The sequence below is a fragment of the Equus przewalskii genome, chromosome 6, assembly GCF_037783145.1.
Source record: "Equus przewalskii isolate Varuska chromosome 6, EquPr2, whole genome shotgun sequence".
NCBI classification, from domain to species: Eukaryota; Metazoa; Chordata; class Mammalia; order Perissodactyla; family Equidae; genus Equus; species Equus przewalskii.
Window position 1 is genome coordinate 98,530,004 of NC_091836.1, and position 12,668 is coordinate 98,542,671.

Here is a 12,668-nt window from a genome sequence, read left to right on the forward strand (position 1 = left end):
TTCTTCTATTTTTATCAAATAATTCTATAATTTTAAAAAATAGATCTAAAAGTGGCAAAAACTTTCCAAATGTTTGTTTTTGACTCTCTGTTTCTAAATATACATTGATTTATCAATTTAAAAAATTTACCTACTGACCTTCTATTATGATAGCTGGGAATTTAGCTTTCTTGTACAACCATTACCCTGCAACTCCTCCCTCTATTTTTCCAACAAAGTGATATAAAAATTGTGGCTTAAATATATAGTCAGTATTTATACTATTATGACTATGCAATTTTTATTCAGTGCTGAGCCATACAGTATACCATGACTACATTTCTATTCTCAAAGTTTTATTTTTCCTGAAGTTAGCAATTACTTTAAAATACTATCATTCCCACAGCTAATTTTAAAAAATAATAATGCCAGTTCCCAGATCTGTATCAACTGGCTCATATTCTCAGAGGAAAAAAAAATTGAATGGAAAAGGCAAGGTGAGAAGATCCCAAGAATGGCTGAGGGAATCCCAAACTGTACAGGAAACTAGACAGATTTAGAAAAGCTGTAGATGTTGGACAAAATCCTTCAGAGGCGATTGCCCAAAGTTTTTCCTGTGAAAATAAATTCGACCTAATCCACTCCTGTAAGCAAGGAAAAGAATAAGTTTATTGGAGACCTCAGGGATAGGTTCTTTGAAGACTAGATTCTGAAGGTACATGTAACCTCCAGCTCTCTCCTCACTTTCTGTGAACAGCCTTAAATCCAGAAATAGAAGCTTTACTACGCAACAGAAACTGGCATGAGAAATAGCCAAATCTTCAAAAAGACTTAGAACAAAGGCAGAATAAATGGATGGCCTTATAGATCAAACTTAATGCTCCCAACTGCAGTCATCAAGCACCGGAGGAGTGAGTGTCTTGGTAAAGGTCCTTGTAGACGCTTATTATAAGCAGAACTGCAGTCCAAAGCCTAACACAGAAAGGATGAGTCCTACCCTTTATCAGTCTTCAAATACTGTTCTCCCCCAGTCAAGAAACTCAACTGGGTGAAAATAAAGATTTGTTCAAGACATCAAAGTCATAAGTAAAATAACCATTGCCCCAGTTCTTTGTAATAGTGAGTCCAAATACTATTTTATCTTCAGTGCTACCTGACTCTACAGATTTTACCACTATAAATATGTGTTCTGCTTTCTATACTGTCCCTTTAGATCAAGTTAGTTTCACCTGTTTGTTTTGTCCTGGGATAGTCAACAATTTACCTGGAGAGTCAGGGCTCAGGGGTTTACTGAGGAACCTTAAGGACCTTAAATTTCCCTGTAACTCTACCCTTATACAATACGTGGGCAAGTTTTTGCTATGTTCTAAAGATGAGGAGAGCTCTAAGACTGACTCCAGTCATCCACTTACTGTTTTAGCTCAGAAAGGCCATGAAAATTCCAAAGAAAATTTAGAATTTTGTCATAATAAAGTACATTATTTAGGGTACGATGTATCCCAAGGAGGTAAATCTATCATTCCTGATAAATAATAAGCCATTCAATACTTTCCAAGGCTGGTTACTAAGAGACAATTAAGAAATTTTCTGGATTTCACTGGCTACTGCAGACATTGAGTTCCAAACATCTCCAAAATTGATACATCTCTATATAATTTAAGTCCTCAATAATGGAACCTCTCCCTTAGGAACTTAAACATGAACACGAATTTTTTATTTAAAAGTAACTGTTCAATAGTCACCCCCCTCTCCTCCCCCCCCCACCCCGCCACTGAGGCCTTTCTAATTGTCATAAAACTTTCTATTTGTGTCTCAACAATGTTGGCAAGCCCTTAATACTCTAACACAACACCAAAGCTATCATCAGGGTCCAGCTCTTACTACAATCTCCCCTGGACCCAGGGCAAAAGCCTACTCCTTATCTAAGGACAATATTAGCTGTAGCCAAACTAGTAGAGGCCTCTATTGCCTTGGTTTAAGGGTCTGATGGTTCTGTATAACGTACAATCCTTGTTGCTTAATGAAAACACATTTTCAGCAAGCAGGCTTACCTCCTATGAACTTTTATTACTTTCTCTCTTATGTATTCCTACTCAGTGCTATACTTTAAAGCCTGCTACTCTTTCCCCATTACCCAAAGAAAGGGAATTCTATGAGATCTAGCCTCTGCCAAGCAATGACTCTGCCTCAAACCGATCTATGAGAAACTCCATCTAGAAAATCTGTTTAATCTTGCTTGTTGACAGATCATTTTTTGAAACTGAAATGGGGAAATATCAGGCAGAATACACTGCAACAGTCTCAAACAACTCCTAAAATAGGACTCCTTACCAGAGGTAAAATCAGCCCAGATGACAGAACTTATCCCACTTAGCAGAGCTTGCCAATTGTCAAGAGAAAAGAGAGTTAATATAACACTAATATCAGGATATGCCTTTTGGAGTAGTCCATGATTCTGGAATATTGTAGAAACAATGAAGGTTTCCAACCTCAGTAGGAATCCCAATGTAAAACGGCCAACCGTTTTAAGTGCTCTAATGCTTCCTAAGGAGGTAGCTGTCATAAAGCCATACTAAAAGGGATAACATGAAGGCTAAAGGAAATGTCCTCATTTATCTTTATGACACATGGGCAGCTCTCAGTCAGGACCTGGCCCTTATGATACTCCAAAAAGCCAAATCTTTGTAGAGATTTCAAAATGCTCTTTTGGAATACCCATGACTGGCTTCAGAATTTGAAAAAAATACATGATTGCAAATTACAAAATAATCTCTGGCATTTTTAGGAGAGACAATTTGTGGCACCAGAGAACCTCAATGGAACTTCGCAAAAATTTTTACAAGAAACTGCCCATCAGAGCAAGGACACACTAAAATTCTACTAGCATTGGCGAGAAAATTCTTCTAGGACTGCTGAACATGTCTCTGGGACACGTCTCATTTGTCTCCAGCACAATCCTGGTAAAAACTGTTATCCTTGCAAACCCAAGCTTCAGGATCCCATTGAACATGTCCAAATGGATTTCCTAAAATTAACCCATGCAGTGGGTTCTGAATGTGTTCTGACCATTGCTTGCTACTTCTCTGGGTGGACTGAAACTTTTTCTTGCCAGAGAGCTACAATTATGAGAGTAGAAAAAATAACTTGATTTTGTGTTCCCAACCTACGCATCTCCAGTGACAGAGGCACTCATTTTACTGAGACTGCTATTAGAGAACTTTGCAAAGCCTTGTCATTTATTTAGAAATGTCATTGCCCCCATCATCTTCAATCTTGAGGAAAAACAGAGCTAATAGAATATTAAATCTGACACTTTTTTCTTTTATTATGATAGTTTACAACCTTGTGAAATTTCAGTTGTATATTATTGTTAGTCACGTTGTAGGTACACCACTTCACCCTTTGTGCCCTCCCCCAAACCCCTTTCCCCTGGTAACCACCAATCAGTTCTCTTTGTCTATATGTTATCTTCCACCTATGAGTTGAGTCATACAGAGTTCGTCTTTCTCTATCTGGCTTATTTCACTTAACATAATACCCTCAGGGTCCATCCGTGTTGTTGTGAATGAGACGATTTTGTCCTTTTTATGGCTGACTAGTATTCCATTGTATATATATACCATATCTTCTTTATCCAATAATCAGTTGCTGGGCACTTAGGTTGCTTCCACGTCTTGGCTATTGTAAATAATGCTGCAATGAACACAGGGGTGCATGGGACTTTTGGAATTGCTGATTTCAGGTTCTTAGGATAGATACCCAGTAGTGGGATAGCTGGGTCATAAGGTATTTCTATTTTTAATTTTTTCAGAAATCTCCATACTGTTTTCCATAGTGGATGCACCAGTTTGCACTCCCACCAACAGTGTATGACGGTTCCTTTTTCTCCACAATCTCTCCAACATTTGTCACTTTTGGTTTTGGATATTTTTGCCATTCTAACAGGTGTAAGGTAATATCTTAGTGTAGTTTTGATTTGCGTTTCCCTGACGATTAGTGATGATGAGCATCTTTTCATGTGTCTATTGGCCATCCTTATATCTTCTTTGGAGAAATGTCTGTTCATGTCCCCTGCCCATTTTTTGATCAGGTTGTTTGATTTTTTGTTGTTGAGCTGTGTGAGTTCTTCATATATTATGGAGATTAACCCTTTGTTGGATAAATAACTTGTAAATATTTTTTCCCAATTAGTGGGTTGTTTTTTTTGTTTCAATCCTGTTTTTCCTTGCCTTGAAGAAGCTCTTTAGTCTGATGAAGTCCCATTTGCTTATTCTTTCTATTGTTTCCCTCATCTGAGGGGTTATGGTGTCTGAAAAAATTCTTTTGAAACTGATGTCAAAGAGTGTACTGCCTATATTCTCTTCTAGAAGACTTATTGTTTCAGGCCTAATCTTTAGGTCTTTGATCCATTTTGAGTTTATTTCTTTGAATGATGAAAAAGAATGGTCAATTTTCATTCTTTTACATGTGGCTGTCCAGTTTTCCCACCACCATTTGTTGAAGAGACTTTCTTTTCTCCATTGTAGGTCCTCAGCATCTTTGTCGAAGATTAGCTGTCCATAGATGTGTGGTTCTATTTCTGGACTTTCAATTCTATTCCATTGATCCATGCACCTGTTTTTGTACCAGTACCATACTGTTTTGATTACTGTAGCTTTGTAGAATGCTTTGAAGTCAGGGATTGTGATGCCTCCGGCTTTGTTCTTCTTTCTCAGGATTGCTTTAGCAATTCGGGGTCTTTTGTTGCCCCATATAAATTTTAGGATTCTTTGTTCAATTTCTGTAAAGAATGTCATTGGGATTCTGATTGGGATAGCGTTGAATCTGCAGATTGCTTTAGGTAGTACGGATATTTTAACTATGTTTATTCTCCCAATCCATGTCCATGGAATGTCTTTCCATCTCTTTATGTAGTCATCAATTTCTTTAAGGAAAGTCTTGTAGTTTTCATTGTATAGATCTTTCACTTCCTTGGTTAAATTTATCCCAAGGTATTTTATTCTTTTTGTTGCGATTGTGAATGGGATTGAGTTCTTGAGTTCTTTTTCTGTTACTTCATTGTTAGCGTATAGAAATGCTACTGATTTATGCATGTTTTTATACCCTGCAACTTTGCTGTAGCTGTTTATTATTTCTAATACTTTTCCTATGAATTCTTTGGGGTTTTCTATATATAAGATCATGTCGTCTGCAAACAGTGAGAGTTTTACTTCTTCACTGCCTATTTGGATTCCTTTTATTTCTTTTTCCTGCCGAACTGCTCTCTTTCAGTTTTTGTCCATTGAGTATGACGTTGGCTGTGGGTTTGTCATATATGGCCTTTATTATGTTGAGGTACTTTCCTTCTATACCCATTTTATTGAGGGTTTTTATCATAAATGAATGCTGGATCTTGTCAAATGCTTTCTCTGCATCTATTGAGATGATCATGTGGTTTTTGTTTCTCATTTTGTTAATGTAATGTATCACGTTCATTGACTTGCAGATGTTAAACCATCCCTGTGTCCCTGGTATAAATCCCACTTGATCATGGTGTATAATCTTTTTGATGTATTGCTGTATTCGGTTTGCCAAAATTTTGTTGAGGATTCTTGCATCTATGTTCATCAGTGATATTGGCCTGTAGTTTTCCTTCTTTGTGTTGTCCTTGTCAGGTTTGGGGATCAGGGTGATGTTGGCTTCATAGAATGTGTTAGGGAGTGCTCCATCTTCCTCAATTTTCTGGAATAGTTTGAGAAGGATAGGTATTAAATATTCTTTGAATGTTTGGTAGAATTCTCCAGAGAAGCCATCTGGTCCTGGACTTTTATTTTTGGGGAGGTTTTTGATTACTGTTTCTATTTCTTTACTTGTGATTGGTCTATTCAGAGTCTCTATTTCTTCCTGCTTCAGTCTGGGGAGATTGTAAGAGTCTAGGAATTTATCCATTTCTTCTGGGTTGTTCAATTTGTTGGCATATAGTTTTTCATAGTATTCTCTTATGATCCCTTGTATTTCTTTGGTATCCATTGTGATTTCTCCTCTCTCATTTCTGATTTTATTTATTTGAGTCTTCTCTCTTTTTTTCTTAGTGAGTCTGGCTAAGGGTTTGTCAATTTTGTTAGTTTTTTCGAAGAACCAACTCTTTATTTCATTGATCTTCTCTACTGCCTTTTTTGTTTCAATATCGTTTATTTCTGCTCTAATTTTTATTATTTCCCTCCTTCTACTGACTTTGGGCTTTGTTTGTTCTTCTTTTTCTAATTCTGTTAGGTGTCACTGGAGGTTGCTTATCTGAGAGTTTTCTTGTTTTTTGAGGTGAGCCTATATTGCAATGAATTTCCCTCTTAGGACTGCTTTTACTGCATCCCAAATGAGTTGGTATGGCATGTTTTCATTTTCATTTGTCTCCACATATTTGATTTCTTCAATAATCCATTGTTTGTTCAATAGCATGCTGTTTAGTCTCCACATTTTTGCCCCTTTCCCAGCTTTATTCTTGTAGTTGATTTCTAGTTTCATAGCATTATGATCAGAAAAGATGCTCGATATTATTTCAACCCTCTTGGATTTATTGATGCTTGCTATGTTTCCCAAGATATGGTCTATCCTTGAGAATGTTCCATGTGCACTTGAGAAGAATGTGTAACCTCCTGTTTTTGGATGAAGTGTTCTATATATATCTATTAAGTTCATCTGGTCTAATTTTTCATTTAATTCTATAATTTCCCTGTTGATTTTCTGTCTGGATGATCTATCCATTGGTGTTAATGGGGTGTTGAGGTCCCCTACTATTATTGTATTGTTGTTGATGTCTCCTTTTAGTTTTGTTAAGAGCTGCTTTACAAATTTTGGTGCTCCTGTGTTGCGTGCATCTATATTTATAAGTGTTATGTCATCTTGGTGGAGTGTCCCTTTTATCATCATAAACTGCCCCTCTTTGTCTTTCTTTATCTGTTTTGCTTTGAAATCTACTTTGTCTGATATAAGTATGGCAACACCTGCTTTCTTTTGTTCATTATTAGCTTGGAGTATTGTCTCCCATCCCTTCACTCTGAGTCTCTGTTTGTCTTTGGGGCTGAGGTTTGTTTCCTGGAGGCAGCATATTGTTGGGTCTTGTTCTTTGATCCATCCTACCACTTTGTGTCTTTTGATTGAAGAGTTCAATACATTTACATTTAGAGTGATTATTGCAATGTGGGGGCCTACTGCTGCCATTTTATCACTTGTTTTCCAGTTCTCATGCATTTCCCCTTTCTCGTCCCATGACTTTTGGACTACTAATTCAGCTAGGTAAATTTCTGTATTGGCTTTCTTCTTATTTGTAATTTGTGTCTTTATTCTTGTTATTTGTTTAGTGGTTACCAGGAGGTTTGTATAAAACATCTCATAGATGAGATAGTCCATTTTCTGATAGCCTCTCATTTCCTTAAATTAAAACGTTCCATCGCTTTTCTCTTCCCCTTCTTCTAGGTTGTTATTGTCAGATTTTTCTCTTCTCTTCCTTCTTGTGTTGTGAGTTTGTGGTTAAAATGACAGGATTCTATTTATTCTTGGTGTTTCCCTTCCTTTTATCTTTAATGTTTTATTTAACTTTTGCTAATCTGTTCTGATGGAGAGCTGCTACTTTCTGTTATTGTCCTTCTACTTACCGCCTTTGCTCTGGGTTTTGTAACCCCTTTCCTTTTTTTAATTTTTCAGGTATGAGGGTCTTCCAGAGCATTTCTTGAAGAGGAGGTCTTGTGGCAACAAATTCCCTTAACTTTTGTTTATCTGGGAAAGTTTTTATCTCTCCATCGTATTTGAAGGATATTTTCGCTGGGTAGAGTATTCTTGCTGCAAGTTTTTGTCCTTCAGAGTTTTGAATATATCCTTCCACTCTCTTCTAGCCTGTAAGGTATCTGCTGATAGCCTTAGGGAGGTTCCTTTGTAGCTTATTTTCTTCTACCTGGCTGCCCTTAGTATTTTCTCTTTGTCATTGACTTTTGCTAGGTTCACTACTATATGCCCTGAGGTCGGTCGTCTTACATTGATAAAGTTTGGAGATCTATTGGCTTCTGTCACATGTAGTTCCATCTCTCTCCCCAGGTTTGGAAAGTTCTCAGCCATTATTTCTTTGAACAGGCTTTCTGCCCCCTTCTCCTTCTCTTTTCCCTCTGGTATACCCATAATCCTTATGTTGCATCTCCTAATTGAGTCAGATAATTCTTGGAGAGTTTCTTCATTTCTTTTTAGTCTTAGTTCTCTCTCCTCCTCTGTCTGTAGCATTTCTATATTCCTATCTTCCAAATTGCTAATTCTCTCCTCCATATTATCGACCCTACTGTTCAGAGAGTCCAGATTTTTCTTAATCTCCTCCATTGTGTTCTTCATCTCTAGTATTTCTGATTGGTTCTTCTTTATAGTATCAAGCTCTTTTGTGACATAGCTCCTGAACTTGTTGAGCTGTCTATCTGTATTCTCTTTTAACTCGTTGAGTTTTTCAATAATGGCTGTTTTGAATTCATTGTCATTTAGGTTACAGATTTCATTGTCTTTTGGATTGTTTTCTGGGTACTTGTTATTTTCCTTCTGTTCTGGAGATTTAATATATTTTTTCATACTGCTTGATGGTGTGGATTTGTGCCTCTGCATAGAGACAGAGTTTAGTTACTGCTTCCTCTTATTTCTACTGGTGTGTGGGAGGGAGAAGCTGTTTAGACTGCACCGACCAGGAACCCTGTCAGCTGTTTCTGACTGGACCTGGGCCCCTCCTTGTAGTCACAGTGGTCCTGTGGGGTCCCTCATCAGCTGTGGGGGCAATTGCTAGGGGGCCTCAGGCTGCTGGTGCCTACTGTTGCAGACCACCTAGACACGCTCCCTCCTTAGGGTCTGCAGAGGTGTTATGGGCTTTCCCAGTGGCCGGGAGCAGGATCACCTATAGTTGCAGCTCTGTCACTGTCAGGGCCCACAAGTTCTCACTTGTCCACTATAGGAAACAGCAGAGCTATGGGTATCTTCTGCAGTCTGTGGTTAGCTCACCTATCTGTGCTACTTTTGCCCCAAGGCCTTCAAGCCTTGTGATTGCTGGTTGGGGCCTCTCCACTAGTGCTGTGCAGAGGCTTTCACCGTGGCTGCTGTGTGACTCTGGATTTTCCCCCTGGGCCACGGAGCCAGGCCACCGGAGCTCCACCCAGCCCCTGGACACTCCCACAGGATCACTGGGTGTCTTTTGCCCCCTCTGGGACACAGCCGGAGTCCGTGAGTCAGAGGCAGCTGGCGGGCTGCTGCCTGGGATGCTCCTCTCCCAGACCCTCCCAGCGTTCCGAATGCTGGACAGGGCCTCTCCGCTAACACCAAGTAGAGGCTTTCCCTGCTGCTGGTGCGGGACCATGGAGTTTCCCCCTGGGCTGTGGAGCCAGGTTGCTGGAGCTCTACCTAGCCCCTGGCCATGCCTACGTGATCTGTGAGTGTCCTTTGCCCCCTCTGGGACACAGCCGGAGTCCGTGAGTCAGAGGCAGTTGGCGGGCTGCTGCCCTGCTTGGGATCCTCCTCTCCTGGGGCCTCCCAGTGTTCTGAATGCTGGGAAGGGCATCTCTGCTAATGCCAAGTAGAGGCTTTCTCCGCCGCTGGTGTGGGACCTTGGATTTTCCCCCTAGGGCACACAGCCGGGCTGCTGGAGCTCCACCCAGCCCCCGACCACTCCCACGGGATCTCTGGGTGTCCCTTGCCCCCTCTGGGACACAGCCGGAGTCTGTGAGCCAGCTGCGGCTGGCAGGCTGCTGTCCTGCCCGGCATCCTCCTCTTTGGGAGCCTCCGGCATTCTGAATGCTGGGCAGGGCCTCTGCGCTAATGACGTGTAGAGGCTTTCCCTGCTGCTGGTGCAGGACCGTGGAGTTTCCCCCTGGGCTTAGGGGTAATCACGGGGGGCTTAGGTAGGGCTGTAGTTACCTGTTTCCACCGTTGCTCTGCCGGTGCGCACACACGCCTGCCCTTGGTGCGTGGCGATGCTATCGGCGTGTCCGCTGAAAGAAAGCCGCTTGCAGGTACTAGGCTGTCCGGGGTTCAGGGATTGGAGAGTTTTCACCTATCTCCACCTCCTCCCGGGGGGAAGTCCGTCTGCCTTCCGATGTATAGCAGCACGGGTGTCTCAGGTGTCCTGAGATGCTATATGGATATCCTTTGTTAACCAATGAATGTCCAATTAGTTGTAGATTCGAAAGGGGAGAGACAAAGAAGACTACTCACTCCACTATCTTGGTGACGTCCAAATCTGACACTCTTGAACTTCCATGACCAAGAAGGTTACCTCTACCTCTCAAAACCATGAAGTCCACACTCTCCTACACTCTCTGGCTTCCACCATACACACTTGCTAGAGGTTGCCACATGAAGCTGGATACTTCTCCCCTTGATTTTGGACATTTCGTTACATCAGACAAACCTGGCAAAGTACTCCAAGGGACTCATGAAATATGCTTCATAGACTTATCTCCAACTGATATAAACTGCCTTTCCTCTACATGATCTAAAATCCAGATAAACAAAAGCAGGAGAGTTTATTACCATTAGTCCTACCCTGCAAGAAACTATAAAAGGAGTCCTGCTGGTTGAAATGAAAGGACACAAGACAGTAACTCTAAGCCATATGAAGAAATAGCTTTCAGTAAAGGTAAATACATGGGCAATTATAAAAGCTAATTTTATTCTAACAATGTTTTGTAACTCCACTTTTTGTTTTCCACATGATTTAAGAAACTAATACATTTTTTAAAAGAACACAATTCTTAAGCTAAAAGCTAACATTATGATAACCTTGGTTTGTAATTCCACATTTTGTTTTCTACATAGTTTAACAGACTAATGCATTTCTTAAAATTATTAGTTTATGCTTTTTGGCATACAATATATAAAGATGTAATTTTGTAATATCGACAACTGAAAGGGGCATAGATGGAGCTAGATAGTAGCAGATTTCTTTTTTGTTATTAAAGTTAAGCTGGTATAAATTCAAATTAGAGTGTTAGGAATGATGCTAACTGTACTCCCCTTGTAACTTCAATCCCCTTGGTAAAAAGAAAATAGCTATAAAATATAAATAAAAAACAATGAGAATAGAATTTAAATGTTACACTACAAAAATCAACTAATACAAAAGCTAATAGTAATGCAGGAATTAAGCAACAAAAAAGCCATAAGACACATAGAAAACAAATAATACAATGACCAAAGTTAGCCCCTCCTTATCACGAATTACTTTAAACGTAAATAGATTAAATTCTCTAATCAAAAGACAAACAATGGCAGAATAGATAAAAAACATTATCCAACTATATGCTGTCTATAAGAAATGCATTTTAGATCCAAAGAAACAAACAGGTTAAAAGTGAAAGGATGGTAAAAGATATTCCATGCAAATAACATCCAAAAAGAAAAAAAAGACACAATGATAAATGGACTTTAAATCTTGTAACCTAAAATCTTATAACCTAAAAAGGTTACAAGAGACAAAGAAGGACATCATATATTCAAAAAGGTTCAATACAGCAAGAGGATATAACAATTATAAACATTTACACACCTAATGACAGACCATAAAAACATATGACAGAACTGGACTGCAAAAATGGACAGAACTGAAGGGAGAAAGTTCTACAGTAATAGTTGTAGACTTCAATACACCATTCTCAATAATGGATAGAACAACCAGACAGAAGATAATTAAGGACATAAAGGGCTTGAACACACAGTAAACCAACTAGATCTAACAGACACATACAGAACACTCCACTCCAAAACAACAGAATATACATTCGTCTTAAGTGCACATGGGACATCTTCCAGGATAGATCATATAGGCCACAAATTAAGTCTCAGTTGACTTCAAAAGATGGATATCATGCAAAGTATCTTCTCCATCCACAATGGGATGAAGTTAGAAATCAACAAGGGAAGGAAAACCAGCTGATTTGTGGAAATTAAACAACAAACTCACAACCAACCAATGGATCAAAGAAGAAATCACCAGGGAAATTAGAAAATATTTATAGATGAATGAAAACAAAAATACAACATACCAACACTTATGGGATACAGTAAAAGCAGTGCTAAGGGGGAAATTTATAGCTATAAATGTTTACATTAAAAAACAAGAAAGATCTCAAATCAACGACCTAACTTTACATCTTAAGGAACCAAAAAGAGAAGAACAAACCAAACCCAAAGGTAGCAGAAGGAAGGAAATAATAAAGATTAGAGCAGAGATAAATGAAATATCGAAAATAGAAAAATAATAGAGAAAATCAGTGAAACTAAAAGTTGTTTCTTTGAAAAGATCAACAAAATTGACAACCCTTTAGTAAGATGGACTAAGGAAAAAAAAAGACTCAAATTACTAAAATCTGAAATGAAAGTGACGACATTACTGATTCAGTAGAATTAATAAGGATTATAAGAGAACTAAGAACAATTGTACACCAACAAATTAGATAACCTAAATGAGATGCATAATTCCTAGAAATGCAAAACCTACCAAGACCAAATTACGAAGAAATAGAAAATCTGACTAGACCTACAACTAGTGAAGAGTTTGAATCAGTAATCAAAAATCTCCCAACAAAGAAAATCCCTGGACCTGAAGGTTTTACTGGTGATTCTACCAAACATTCAAAGAACTAACAGCAATCCTTCTCAAACTTTTCCAAAAATTTGCACAGGAGGGAACACTTCTT

At 38.9% G+C, this 12,668-nt stretch overlaps 1 protein-coding gene across 11 annotated transcripts in view; it reads right to left on the reverse strand.

Annotated features, from left to right (window-relative positions):
• Window positions 1-12,668, reverse strand: part of CCDC73 (coiled-coil domain containing 73) — a 151,570-nt gene that overhangs the window by 83,413 nt on the left and 55,489 nt on the right. The gene's annotated exons all lie outside the window — the stretch shown is intronic.